Source organism: Lactuca sativa, chromosome 9, assembly GCF_002870075.4.
Source record: "Lactuca sativa cultivar Salinas chromosome 9, Lsat_Salinas_v11, whole genome shotgun sequence".
Classification (NCBI taxonomy): domain Eukaryota; kingdom Viridiplantae; phylum Streptophyta; class Magnoliopsida; order Asterales; family Asteraceae; genus Lactuca; species Lactuca sativa.
This window is the reverse complement of record NC_056631.2, coordinates 12,078,902-12,094,116: the sequence shown is the minus strand read 5'-3', so window position 1 is coordinate 12,094,116 and position 15,215 is coordinate 12,078,902. Positions and strand designations below refer to the sequence as shown.

The 15,215-nt window shown below is 35.1% G+C and overlaps 1 long non-coding RNA gene across 4 annotated transcripts; it reads right to left on the bottom strand.

Annotated features, from left to right (window-relative positions):
* Window positions 1–839: 839 nt before the first annotated feature.
* Window positions 840–4,610, bottom strand: LOC111881235 (uncharacterized). 4 transcript variants are annotated; one of them, XR_002846747.3, is made up of 7 exons: window positions 3,547–4,610; window positions 3,310–3,378; window positions 3,088–3,170; window positions 2,270–2,319; window positions 2,131–2,195; window positions 1,766–1,847; window positions 840–1,192 (listed from the first exon to the last, which is right to left on the bottom strand). It is a non-coding gene; the product is annotated as an uncharacterized LOC111881235 (long non-coding RNA). The 4 variants fall into 4 exon arrangements; XR_006187205.2 differs by having other exon boundaries at window positions 3,088–3,378; window positions 3,547–3,678; window positions 3,846–4,610; XR_006187206.2 differs by having other exon boundaries at window positions 3,088–3,378; window positions 3,547–3,678; window positions 3,920–4,610.
* Window positions 4,611–15,215: the final 10,605 nt, after the last annotated feature.

Below are 15,215 nucleotides of genomic sequence, written 5' to 3'. Positions count from 1 at the left end.
TATGGAGCTTGGAATTGTACTTTATTATTATAGATACTAGGCGAATCCCCACTTGTTGCACTAGAACATAGCTATACAGATAACTAATAAGAAATATATTTTGTTCAAAATATTAAATTTGCTGTCATTAACTATCAAATAAACATTGTCAGTTAGTATTATAAAAAATATTTATTATTGTTAAACCGTTTTACTTAAATTCTTATAAGATAACATAGGTTTAACACTTACATATATAAAATAAAATAATATGAAAGATATTTGACGTAATAAAGTTAATATCTTAATATTTCATTAAAAATATTTAAGTCATTGTTATTAGCTATGAAATAAACATTTACAATTAGTATTGAAAAAAGTAATTATTATTATTAAATGGTATCATGAGAATTCTTATAAGATAAACATGTTTAACATTTATATAAACTAGGGAACAATCAAGCGTTGCGGGTGTTGGAGTTGCGGGGGTTAAAGGGTATTTCATAGCCTTTTATTAAAAAATAGAAAATAACAACAAACTTTACAATGCTTTATACATACTGGCTCTAACTTTTCCCATGTTGCTTTAAGAAAATGTAATGTTAAATGTTGGTAATTTTACAAAGAATCAAATTAAAATGCTCTTGCTCGAGGGGAAACTCTGTCAATGTACAACACTAATAAGGTTTTTTGCTTTTTTTTTTTTGCAAGAAATAACAATATAGTTGTGTTTATTTGTCTATCATAGCATTTTACTTCAAAATCTTTCTTTTATAACTTTTTCTATATTCCTTAACTCTTACCTACACTAAACTCTTCAACTACGTAAAAAAAGGGATTTTTAAAAATATACACATATAGACTCATATATATTATATTGGTTGCTATTAAATTATGATTTTATAACTTCTTTAAAGCTTTCTTTTGTTTTCTCTAGGTAGATGGTGCATCTTATGGATAAACTGTTAATGTTTTACATGATATATTTGAATCATTAAAGACTGCAAATGCATTTGTTGCGAATATCATTCTCTAGCCTTTTAGATTAGAAGGAGAAGCCGAAACCAAGATCGCCCTTCAATACCTAATCATATTTATCACCAAATTTGTGTGCCACCTCCCGTGCCTTCTTCATCAGAGCATCTGAAGCATTATCATACTTTAAATGAGCCACCTTCAACATCTCATGGGCTTCATTTTTTCCAGAATCCATCTTTAAATGTCATAAAAAGTAATTTATTAAGTATATTGCTAGAAATGAGCATAAAATCAAGCATTTTTCCAGAATCCATCTTTAAATGTCATCAAAACTAATTTTCATAAAGTACACTTCTATATATGATCATAAAACTAAACAATTTTCCAGAATCCATATTTAAGTGTCATAAGAACTACTTTTTATAAAGTACACTGCTATAAATGAGCATAAAATCGAACATTTTTCCAAAACCCATTTTATACTGCTATAAATGAGCATAAATCAAACATATTTTCCAAAAACCATCATAAAATGTCATAAAAACTATTTTTTATAAACTACACTGCTATAAATGAGCATAAAACTAAACATTTTTTCAGAAACCATCTGAAAGTGTCATAAAAACTAAAATTTATAAAGCATGCTGCTATAATTGAGCATAAAATAAAACATTTTTCCAAAAACCATCTTAAAATGTCATAAAAACTTATTTTTTATAAAGTACGCTGCTGTAAATGAGCATAAAATCAAACATTTTTATAGAAATTTACTATTTTTTTAATCATTTAGGATAAATGATTGATTTACCAAATAAAGGATGTCCAACGAAAGAATGATAATTTCTGATTTGGTGGGCCCTACCAAATTGGATCTCCACCTACTCACATTCCTAAAAAAACACAAACATGAAATTTAATATTTGCATCATTAAATTATGAGTATAATTCATATTATATTTTTAAATCCAAGTACGTCAACAACAATTTGGTTATTTTTTACATTTCTTTTCAAAATATGAACTACAATTTGGTTATTTTTTACATTTCTTTTCAAAATATGAACTCTGGTGAATGCTGGTTTCTTGTATAAAAATTGACATAATAAAAACATAAAGATTACATTTAATAAAAATCAACAAAGTGAGAGAAACTGAAGAAGAATCAACATCTAACCCTTTAGCTACTCCAGTATATTTCAATATTCCAATTGGTTATTCAATGACAATCTGTAAGCCTGGCTGAAATCAAATTACAGTTAAAACAAAAAATGTTAAAACCAAAATTGCCCAATATATTTCAATGTTGAACTTACATGAACATCTTCTTCTTGATCTTTTCAGGAATAGTACCAGGTACATTTACCTAAATAACATCAACAAAAATTACAGTCAAAACCAAAAGGTACATGCTAAATGAAATTATAAAAAAATAAATAAATAAATAAAATAAAGATGAATTGAATTAATTTCATGGAAATTATACACCATGATCTATCCTAATTTCCTGATTGAAATTGCATGTGAAGATGTTATATAAAAAGCATAGAAAGTAACCAATTATAATTGACAAAAAAATGGAGCTTATATGTACATGAACGATAGTTTATTTTCATTTTATTTGGCTCTGCACGATTCATTATATATACTTGTTTAGTGTTCGCTTATGTAAGAAAATAGTTAAAATAATAGCAAAATACATATTTATGCAACTATGTTTCATCATTTCACCAATTTATATAACAAATGGTGTTTGAAATGAATTATGCAGTTCCGTTTTAATTTGTCACTCAAGATTCAAGTTTATTGCATAAAGTATAAAAATACGTGTTTAAACCTAAAAAATAACCAAAAATAAATTATCTTTCACTATTTTTTTTGGTAAGTGACAAGGTTTAGAGTAAGACTACTTACTGTTTTCTTCCATTAGATGTATTTTTTTGATTTGGAATTCAAACAGTCTGGGCAGTCATAAGCACAATAAAATACTAACAATAAAATCAATATGAAGAAAAAAATTCAAAAGTGTCGGAACTCTAAAAACTCTAAAACAAAGAAAAATGGTGGCCTAATCCATGTTATTTATGGGAAACATCCCATTTTCTGAGTTTTATAAAAGAAATGTGTAATTTACCTCATTTATCCTCTGTCATGTCCATACCGGTGTCAACTCCTTTATGGTCTTTACTTTTGGTGCATAAAATAATTTACCAATTTCTGCTTGGGCAAATTGAAGCAAATGGCAACATATACATATACAATGAGCTTTTATAAGAACAAAACCAATATTTCATTAAAAAAAATTAAGATACAATTTAAAAAAATGAAGATAAAGAAGTGAAATAATCAAATGTACCTCGCTATTTCTTTCAATATGATGACGATACTTTTATCACACCACTGTATCCAAATAAGATACATTTACCTGCAATCATGATCAATATAAAACTGATTCTTATCAACAATTAATAAAACAAAATTCTTTTAAACTTTCAAACAAAAAATAGGAAAACTTTTAACAAATAGGTAGTGACCGAATGTTTCAAATTATAATCAAAGTTATCATACCATTGAATTAAAGTTGTTCCATTACCTGGTTTTGCTCAATGAAAGAACTCCAATCCTAAGCTTTGTGAACTTCAAATTAGAACGACCAACTGTAAAAATTCTCCGATCCTCCCATTTAGTTACAGGTAACAATCTTACTATATCAGTAATTAAAACCCTAAATACATAAACATGAGATATATAAGTTTGGATAGAAGAAAGGAGTCGAGGAAGGCTAAAGTGAGCTGATTATTCTGGCAGAAAATCAATCATATTGCGTATGAAGCAGATAACACACCGAGAACAAATAATAAGGCAATCATTTCAAGATGTTCTACTTCAAACCTCTTGAGAAAAAGCTGCAGATCATGAATGGTATCACTCATTTTCTTTAATCATTGGAGGAGAGTTGGTATTACCAGTATTTATCTTTTCTTCAATCTCGATTGCCTCAAATGCTTTGAAAGAAATCTTAGCATGAGAAAGCACAATCTCTGAAACCCTAATTCCATTATCGGATATGAAATTAGAGAACCCTCGTTAGGGATCGAAGAAGTCAACTATGAATGAGGTGCCATCCAGAGAAGAAATCATCATCTAGGGTTCCAACATGGGCGAGCTGGAGGAAAGGCCAACGACGATGATGGTGGGTGATGGCGGGTGGGGGGGATTAAAAGATATGTGGAGGCGAGAGAAGAGTGATTTTATGGAAGGGTCATGGTCGATGAAGGAAGCAAGGGAGTGAGTGGCAATTTCGACGTTGGAATGGAGGGAGAGGATGAGAAATAAGAGGAAGATGAAGATGAGGAGGTGGTGGTGGTGGTGGATGGATAAGATGGTAGTGGTTTGTTTGAGGATCTGAGTGGTTATACGGAGGTGAATCAGGGGAGGCATCGGAGAACGGTCGTCCATGGTGGTAGATTTTGCAACGGCGAATCTGACGATGGAGGCGGTGGACCGAGGGAAAAAGAAGAAGCAGAGACGGTGAATCTAATTTGAAGCTGAGAGGTGTAGGTCTGTAAGTGGAAGCAGAGAGATGTGGGTGCAAAACATAACACGTAGTAAGTTGAACCTAACACGTAGCAATTTGATACATAAGGCCTCAGGATTAATAGTTATATAAATAAGCAGAAAATTAAAAAAAAAAAAAAAAATTCAGCCAATGACAGCAAGGTATTGTTCCCTAAGGGGCTCCTATATATATATATATATAATAAGAATGATATTTGTGTCAATTAATTTAATATATTTATAAATAAAAGGTCATTAGTAAATATCATTATTTTTAGAAAGACAAAAAGTTATTTATTTAAAACCTATTGAATTATCCAATATTCATTACTTATATTATATTTATTTGAGTATTTACTAATTATAAGATATAAGTTAAAAATATCTTGTTTGTGGTTATTTGGTTATTTGGCCAAACTTTTTTGAGTTCATTAGATATTTTAATTTTAAAATTATATTCTAATAAAGAGATAAAGTTTTACATTCGGTTTAAGTAAATAGATTATGCATTTTAATTTTAATTTTTAATTTTTAATATTGAAATTAGAATAATAAATGAATTTAATGTATTAAAGAAAAAATAAGTTGGAAACTTTTAGGAGTTTCGAATGAATATTATAAAAAATGATATTCATAATCTATTTCACTTTTAGTATGTTTCATTTTTTTCCTATTTCAGTTTGTATTTATTCAAGGGATTTCAAATATAATGTTCAAAGTAAAAAATGTGAAGCATTTTTTAGTATTCGTTTTCGAAAAAATAATCGACTTCTAAAATATTCTATAAGTAATAGATTAATCATCATTATTATTTATAACATTGAATAAGTAATCTGGCAAATTTTCTGTTAACTTAGTATTTTCATTTAAATTTATATTTAATATTATCTTAATGGTTTTACACTATTTTTAAAAGTAGTATACGAACAAACTTTTGGGTTCATTTGACGTTTTAATCTATGTTTTTACTTTCTATTTTAAAACTATATTTAAATTAACAAATAAGTATAATATATTCAAGCATTAAAAATAAAATGTTTTAGATTTAGTTTATGTAACGTCATATTTTTCATGTTATTTTTTTTTCAAAAAAAAAAGTTTAACAAATAACGATAAATGAAATAAATAATTAATTAAAAGAGTGAATAAATGTTAAAGATGGAAGTTTATATGAATTAATAATTTCAAAGAGGGTAAAATAAAAATTAAATGAATAGAAAGGAAGCATTTTATAAATTCTGATATTTATTAAAAAGAAAGAAAATAATAATAATAATAATAATAATAATAATAATAATAATAATAATAATAATAATAATAATAATAATAATAATAATAATAATAATAAACAATCTATTTAAAATAAATGGAAATTGTAAAGTCTAGGTCTATCTAGTAATTTTCAAAATCCACTTTTATAGAGAGATTTGAATCTGTGGTCGAAAGTGTTAACATGTCATACTCTAGGGACCATAGCTGTCAAATGCTAGAAATTCGTTGTCTTCTGTCCTTATTCACGATCGCAGTTGTTCATGTATGGACTCTTTACCACTTTAGGACATGCATATCACTATCCTATGAAAAGCTAATTTATCCTAACCCTAACTGACTTCCATCTTGACCAATTGAGTGACCCTCCCTCGCCCCTTAGGACATGCTAGGGTTTCAAGAACACAAAGAGATTGTAGGATCGTTTCTTATGTTTTCAGTCCGATCCTGTCAAGAGTTCAATTCTCTCCCTAGTATGTTCCTGACCTTTCACTGGTGTGGTGGAGGACAGAGTTGCCTTCGACAACCTCTAACTCGATGGAAAACGTATCTTCACGGGATTTTCTGTTTTGGCTTGTTTTTAGTTGTGTTGGTTGAGTTTTAGACCTTTATTTCTCTTGCTAAACTTGTATTTTGGTTCCTAAACACTTAAGAGAAAGTATGGATAGCTAGAAGCAAGAAAAGAAAAAAAAAACCCTACAACACATTACAATATTTATGTGCTCACTGTTTTTTGGGATTATTTTTCTAAAATGTTTTCTGCCGATTTTGATAAGTTCTAGCCATGGTTAAGGTCATTTCTAGGTCCCTTGGACACCTATAAACAAGATCGTGCTTCTAGAAAAAAATAGTCATCTCGGAGTTTCATTTTTTGCGTGTTTATCAAGAATTTTAAGTATTGAAGAATCCTGATAGTTTTCAAGCTCTTGAATCTGTTTTAGACCTTGCTTATGGTCACTAGGACTTATACTTGACTTTCCTAACTCGCGTGGTATCGTATTGCTGCTTTGAACCAAGAAGCGACTCCTTTTTTTGTTTTGTCCCGAAAATCTCAAACCGAAGAGTTTCACTTTGTGAATGTTTTTGGCCCTTGAAACTTGATTTAGCTGATTTCTCATGTTAAAAACATAGCCTACATCATGTAATATAATATTGGTTGGTTTTAGGTCTTAGATAGGGGTAAAATGGTCTTTTACTTTTGGATTAGCTTTTAAATAGACCTAGACTGGATAAATAAGTATAAAATGTAGGTTTTACCTCAATTATTAAATCAGTGTTACTTATTGTGTAGTTTTGGGCAAGACTTGATACCTCCAACTTGAGTGTGTGGAATCAGTCTTCTAGTGAGGCGAGTTCTCATAAATGTACTTATTATGTGGACTATGTTATTATGCTATGTATCAACCACGTGAAGCCTCTTTGATGAAGGTGGTCGAGGGAATCGATACAACTAGAGATTAGCCTCTCAGAAGGATGTTCTGGTTTTGTCGAAGTTGTTTGTAAGACCACACGGAACCTCTTTGAGGAAGGTGGTCAACCAAGTGAAGCCTCTTTGAGGAAGGTAGTCTATGTAGAGCAACTATGGAATAGCCTCTCAGAGGGAAGTTCTAGTTGTGACCAGTGAACAAAATGGTAGTAATGTTATGTGTTTAGTTATATGTGATAGAATGTAAGTAATATGTGACTTAATAGTTGATGTTTATGTGTTATTATGTGTATCACATATGATTTGTATAATGACTGAGTGTTGTGATTACTCATTAAGCCTTAGGCTTATAGTTGCTACTTTATGTTTTTTGTTCCAAGTCCTTCAGATTCGAATGGAAAAGAGTTGGCATGATTGGGATACCTGGACATTCTCGGAGGGGCATAACATCTAGTTTATCCAAACTATGATACGATATGGTTTTCAAAACAAGACTCAACTTCCATATTTTTGCTATGATTATGTTGATGTAAAGAGTAAAGATGATTTTATCGTTTATTAATAATTATGAATAAAAACTTTTGGTAAAATCTTCACTCTTATTTTAAATTTTTTTTAGTGTTGATATTTGGGATGTTACAAGTTGGTATCAGAACAATGGTTTGAGAGAATTAAATACACACTTAGTGTGTGTAGACTCTAACCACTGTGAATTTTCTCAAACGAATTGTTTTTGTAAGTAAAACTAAGTAAAAAGGGACCAGTTTTGACAATATAATTGAAAAAAATGTCATATGCCTCGAGAAGAGAATGCAGATCGTCCAATCATATGAATGTTATTGTTAGTCAGCATCTCTAGGTAATATGATGTATAATGATTTTTGTGATGAAACCTGTAACGCCCCTAAGTTAGGGGTAGACATTTTAAGTGATTTTAGTTATAATTATTCATTTTATTGAATAATTAAAAATACCGAATAAGATAATTATTCAATATATTACGGGCTATATAAATTATAAAATATAAGCATGTTATGTGAACAAATACTATAAGTATATAATATTTGTAGAAAATGTTATTATAAAATTTATCGTTGAAACGATATGATAAAGTGTAAAAAAAGATTATTTAGGATAAATAATCTGAACGAAAGTTGTACTGGTTGTGATGACGATTTTGTGAGTATAAATAACGCTAAAATCTTACTTCGTATAAGGAAGTTATTATTTTTTAAAGTTTCGTGTTCAGCCCTACACAACAATGTGTGTCCTAAAAAGTGAAATGGAGATGAGTTGCTTGTTAGCCAAAACAATCTAAAAGAAAGTTGATGTCCTCGGAAATACGAATATGTCGATATGTAGAACGTCGACAACGAAGTTCATATGAAGAAGTTATGATTTATTATAGAATATTTATGCAGTAAAATAAATTATAAAACATATATGTGTATGCATATATATACATATTTATAGGTCATTAGAAATGTATCGATGATGCGGTCCATATAAGATTAAAATTGAATAGTTTCTACATTAGTTTAGTACAAATATCAGTAAATCTATTTAAAAATGTATTATTAAGGGTCGCTTAGTTATTTAAGTAATTATAACGGTACTTTTTGAAAATTAATTTAGTATAAATAAGAGGCTCTAAGCTTTCATATTTTTTGCACCAAGTCTCTTTCAAGAGCCTTTCTCTTCATACCCTCGAACATTTCGGTCCCTCGTGATTCGACATCCCAATCTGTGGTTTTAGTATAGTAAGTCGAGTGTTGAAGCACTGGAAGAATCTTTTAGAAGAAAGATTTAACAAGGAAGTTCGACCTGCAGAGTTTCTAAGTTTTCGCTAAACGATCTTTTAAGGTTGTTTAAAAGGGATAGTTGAATTATTAGTCGAGGAGCTAGCTTTCCCGCGGATCTTCCACCTCAATCAAGTGACTGTATAGTTACTTTCATGAACACGATTTAATATAAGTATTGAATAAGTTAAGGACTAAATATATGATAGAAATATACTTTATATGTGAATTAAATGTCTTTTATCTGGAATATGTGTTAGTTGCATATTTGGAATATGTGTTAGTTGCATATTTGATAATACTACATAACACTTTGTACGAGCCAAATATAATTATATAAATGCTAAAAGTATTATTGGTTATACCACATGACAATCTTAATACAAGTATTGTTACTTAGAAAGATTTAAGGTATAACGAATACTTACTGGTTGAATTATGTGCTATATATATATATATATATATATATATATATATATATATATATATATATATATATATATATATATATATATATATATATATATCGTAGTGATCCTAATTATGATGAACTGTGAGAAATTGAAAAGATCTAGTGAATCATTCAAGAATAAATAACACCAAGAGTAAATAATCATGTTTAAGCTCCATTAAAATAGGAAGAGTACAAGTGGGTTTGTTCTTTCTCTCACTAAACTAACACTCACAAAATAGGTCTTACATAATGGGAGTCACTCACTTCTTAATTATAAGAAAGACTCAACCAATTTACACATACAAGAGGGTAAGCCTACACTCCACATCCAAGCAGAACTTTGCAACCTAACATTCTCCCCCTTAAAGTTGGGATTGGATGTCTCGAATTCAGTTTCCAAACGAGCTCGCGTGATCAACACCAACTCCCCGTCGAAGTAATACCGGTCTTTAAATCCGAAAATGAATACCCGGAGAAGCTTCAAATACCATTTCTTCATTCTCCCTTTTTTATAATCAACAAGTGATTATAAAACCCACAAAGGTTGAGAAGCGATCGAGGAATAAACTTCACGAATCTCCCGCTCAATGTGTGCCAAAAATGAAACTGCGAAAAAACTTGCACAAAAAACAATCACGAAAAGCAAAGAAAATTTTCCAATTTTTGTGAAAATTTTCGACTTTTGGGTGAAAGTTGCAAGAATTTTGAAAATCCGGGTAAAAACTGTCAATATCCAAATTCTACAAGGATCCGTTGTGCCAAAACAACCTCAAATGCAAAACTTTACCCCAAATGCAAAGCTGGGCAAAAAGTGTCAATTTGCAAAAACTACAAGGACTGAACTTGAAAAATCTTCCCATGTCACAGAAAATTACCCCAATGTCAAAAATGGGTAATTTCTATCAATTCTTTGAAACTTTAGGGATGCAAAACGAAAATTCTTCATTCTTCACTAAAACTTACACCAATGTCGAAAGTGGGTGACTTTTGCCATTTCAATAAAAGTTCAAGGGTGTAAACTAAAAATGTTTTGTTTCTTCTCCACTTCATTACCATATGCCTTCACTGAAGAATACATAGAGCAAAGGTATGTTGGAAACCACCTCTATTAACCCCAAATCGAACCCTACAAATCGACCAATATTGAACTAGCAATCCATCTTGTTCGAAATCAACCCCAATCGTCCAATAGCGAACCATCAAGCTTTACAACGAAGGTCATCTTAAGCTCTTGTTCGAAATTCCAACCAATTGGCCCCAAATCAAAATTACATTCCATACATCGAACTAGCCAGGAACCCAGGTCTTTGTTCTTAATACCAAAACCAGTCAAAATACGTTTGACTCGGAGGTCTCTATACATCTTCGTTGCTCCCGGATGAATAGAAAACCTTGACTTATGCACCTCCTCCATCAAGATCTATCGCTTACATTCGAAGTATGGGACCCAAACTCTCCAATTAAGGGTCAAAATCGTCGGCTATCATAATCAAAAGAGGACACTTGCCCCACTATATGCTCACTCTTCCAGTGCTCCTCTTTCATTGCCTCGACCTGAGCCTCTCGAAACTGCTTCAAGGGTAGGGTAACCACAGTCATCCTTAAAAAATATATTTATGATCAGTGCACCATCCATCTTGCGGTTAAGAGCATCGACCACTGCGTTGGCCTTTCCAAGTTGACTTATCCATAATCCTTCACCACATCAAGCCACCTGCACTACCTTATGTTCAGATTTGACTTATCCATCAGATACCTCAAACTCTTGTGGTCCATGTAAATGATACAATGAACCCCATACAAGTAATAGCGCCAAATATTTAGGGCGAACACCACCACCCCCAGCTCTAAATCATGAGTGGGATAATTCGCCTCATTAAGCTTCAACTGCCTCGAAGCATAAGCTATCACACGACCCCTCTGCATCAAAACTGCACCCAATCCCGAAATGACACATCATAGTACACCACACAATCATCCATACCCTCTAGCAGGGTCAAGATCAGAGCCTCATATAACTTCTGCCTCAAGGTCTCAAATGTTGCATGCTGCTTAGTCCCCCAACAGAAAGTAGCAAACTTATTCGTCAACCTAGTCAACAGAACGATGATCCTATAGAAATTCACGATAAACCTCTGATAATACCTAGCTAAACCAAGGAAACTCCAAATCTCGGATGGAGATCTCGGAACCTCCTACTACATCACTGCCTCGATCTTGACCGTATCAACCAGAATACACTTTTGATTGACAAGGTGCCCCAGAAACTACACATCGTGCAACCAGAACTCACACTTGGAGAATTTGGCATTTAGCTTCTCTCTCCTTAGAGTCTCTAAAACCTCTCGCAGATGATCCTCATTCTGCTCATTGGTGTAACAACGTAAATTTTCAAACAAATTTTTCATTTCAAAATAAAGTATTTTCATTCAAAACAAGGCATAAACATTCCAAGTGTCATGTCAAAATACAAATCATATGAATCCCAAGATCACAAAACATCTATCAGTGTGTACAAATCACGCCGGCGCCTTCCCACGGTCCTCGCTAGCACCTGAAACACATACATAACAACTGTAAGCATAAATGCTTAGTGAGTTCCCCAAAATACAACTTACGCACATACGCCTTTCCAGGCCCTGGCCTTCCGGTCCATGTGTCTCAGGGGACTTCCGTCCCTGCTGGGTAAACCTTCCGGTCCTACCCACGCCAACCTTACGGTCCACATTACACGCCTTCCGGCCCACATAAACATACATAGCACGCATAACAATTATCTTATCACATATAGCACATATATCACATATCATATCCGACCTTCCGGTCACACAGTCAAACCCTTCCGGGTACAGTATAGTGAGAAGACTCACCTCGTGAATATCGAAAGCTAGCAAATCCCGAAGTCACTCGTGCTCGATCCGCCGAGCTACAATCTCCCTATAACATCATACATCTCTTATTAAAACTTTTATCTTCTAAGTTTGACTATCCCTAAGAAGTCAAACATAGGTCAACTCTGGTCAACGGTCAACGGTCAACGGTCAACTTGATCGGACTCGGCGAGCGCTAGGGCGACTCGGCGAGTCTAGACGTCCTCACCAATTCTCTAAGATTCCCTTTCTACACGTCGAGTATCCCCCTTGACTCGACGAGTTCCTCCTGGAAGAATCGCGGGGCCACCCCGACTCAACTCGCCAAGTCTGAAGAACAACTCGGCGAGTCCCAGTTAATCTTCAAGCTACTCGCCGAGTCTGTTCATCGGACTCGGCGAGTCCATGCCATGCAACCGCTCAAATTGCTTTCTAAGGTCAGGTCTGCTCCGACAATTCATAGGTCTGGCCTTCCTAGACTGGTTTATCACGTAAAGTCCTCGTTTCGGTGCTCATAATACACCCCATGACTCATAATTTACGTTTTGACCTAAGGCATAAGGATTCCAATCCAAAACCTCCATTGATTCCCGAAAAGCTCAGGCATGGGACATTCTGGACTTCCAAGGGTCCCAATATAGGGTTCCAATCGCTTGGGGGACTAAGGAAACACTCAATCTAGCCACAAAAGGGTTCAATAAACCCTAAATCCATATACACATCAACATAGAAGGGATCAACTCGAAATTATTACCTGAATAATGTTGCTCTGTTTCCCCAACCCTCAGAATATGGCTTCTCCTGTTGTTCCCTTAACCAAGCCTCCTCCTCCTTGCAAAATAACACTTCCAAGATCAATAATGGTCTTCTACCTTGCTCCAGATGCTCACAATCGAATTAGGGTTTCACTCACAGGACTAGGGTGAACAATGACGGCATAAGGCCCCTTATATGTGTCCCAAACCTGAACGGTTAGGGTTTCGCTAAACAGTGCGGACTCGCCGAGTCCATATCCGGACTCGCCGAGTCCAGTCGCGAACCCGCGACCAGATCCGCGATCCTACTCGGCGAGTCTGAGCTCCAACTCGCCGAGTACCCTCTTAAAACACCCAAAATCATAAATATAACAATACCTGAAATTCCGGGCTGTTACAACTCTCCCCCACTAGGACTAGACTTCGACCTCGAAGTCTCACTCTGAAAATAGCTCCGGATGCTGCTCCCGCATCTCCCGCTCCGGCTCCCAGGTCATTTCCGATCCCTTCCGGTGCTGCCACTGAACTAACACCAGAGGTATCTCCTTATTCCTCAGAACCTTGATCTTCCGATCTCTGATGGCCACTGGTCTCTCGGCATAATTCAGGCTCGCATCCACCTGAATGTCCTTTAATGGAACCACTGCCGACTCATCGGCTATACACTTTCTCAATTGCGACACATGAAAAGTGTCGTGGATCTGTCTCAATTCCGTTGGCAACTCCAAAAGGTAGGCCACCCGTCCTACCCTTGCAATCACACGAAAAGGCCCAATATACCGGGGCCCCAACTTGCCCCTCTTCCTGAATCGAATCACTCCTTTCCAAGGAGAGACCTTCAGGAGTACGAAGTCGCCGACCTGAAACTCAAGCTCGGACCAGCGTCTGTCTGCATAACTTTTCTGTCGGCTCTGGGCGGTCAATAACCTCTGTCTAACCTGCTGAATCTGCTCTGTCGTCTGAAGCACGATCTCTGTACTGCCCATCACTCTCTGTCCCACCTCTCCCCAGCAAATGGGGGTCCGACACCTCCTACCATACAACAGCTCAAAGGGTGGCATACCAATGCTTGAATGATGGCTGTTGTTGTAGGAAAACTCTGCCAAGGGTAAATACGCATCCCAGCTACCCCCGAAATCTAACACACACGCTCGAAGCATGTCCTCCAGCGTCTGAATCGTTCGCTCGCTCTGACCGTCTGTCTGGGGATGATATGCGGTACTAAAATGCAATTTAGTACCCAGCTCCTCATGGAATTTCTTCCAGAATCTGGAAGTGAAGCGCACATCATGGTCTGAAACAATTGAGATCGGCACCCCATGCCGAGATACCACTTCTCTCACGTAAATCTCCGCCAACTTCTCCGCTGAAGAACTCTCACTGATGGCAAGGAAGTGAGCGCTCTTCGTCAACCTATCCACAATCACCCAAATTGCATCAACTCCTCTGGCAGTCCTCGGCAATTTGGTGATGAAATCCATAGTGATCTGTTCCCACTTCCATTCGGGAACCTCCAATGGCTGCAACTTGCCATGCGGTCTCTGGTGCTCGGCCTTAACCCTGCGGCAGGTCAAGCACCTCTCAACGAACCATGCGACGTCCCTCTTCATACAGGGCCACCAATACTCTTTCCTCAAATCCAAATACATCTTCGTAGCCCCCGGATGGATCGAAAACTTCGACCGATGAGCCTCTTCCATCAAAGTAATACGCGTACCACCCACAAACGGTACGTACCCAAATCCTACCCTGAAACGTCATAAGCCCTCGTCCATCCGTAACGAACTCTGAAACCAAACCAACGACCCGCTCTCTCTTCTGCATCTCTGGTCGCACAGCCTCGGCCTGTGCCCCACGAATAGCATCCAATACTGGAACTATCACAGTCAATCTCAAACATACATCTCGCAGTGGAGTGCTCTCCGCCCTGCGGCTCAATGCATCGGCTACCACATTAGCCTTGCCTGGGTGGTACAGGATCTCATAATCATAATCTTTGACCACATCCAACCACCTCCTCTGACGCATATTTAGGTTGGGCTGATCCATCAAATACTTCAAGCTCTTATGGTCCGTGTATATCATACATCGAACCCCATACAAGTAGTGACGCCAAATCTTGAGAGCGAAC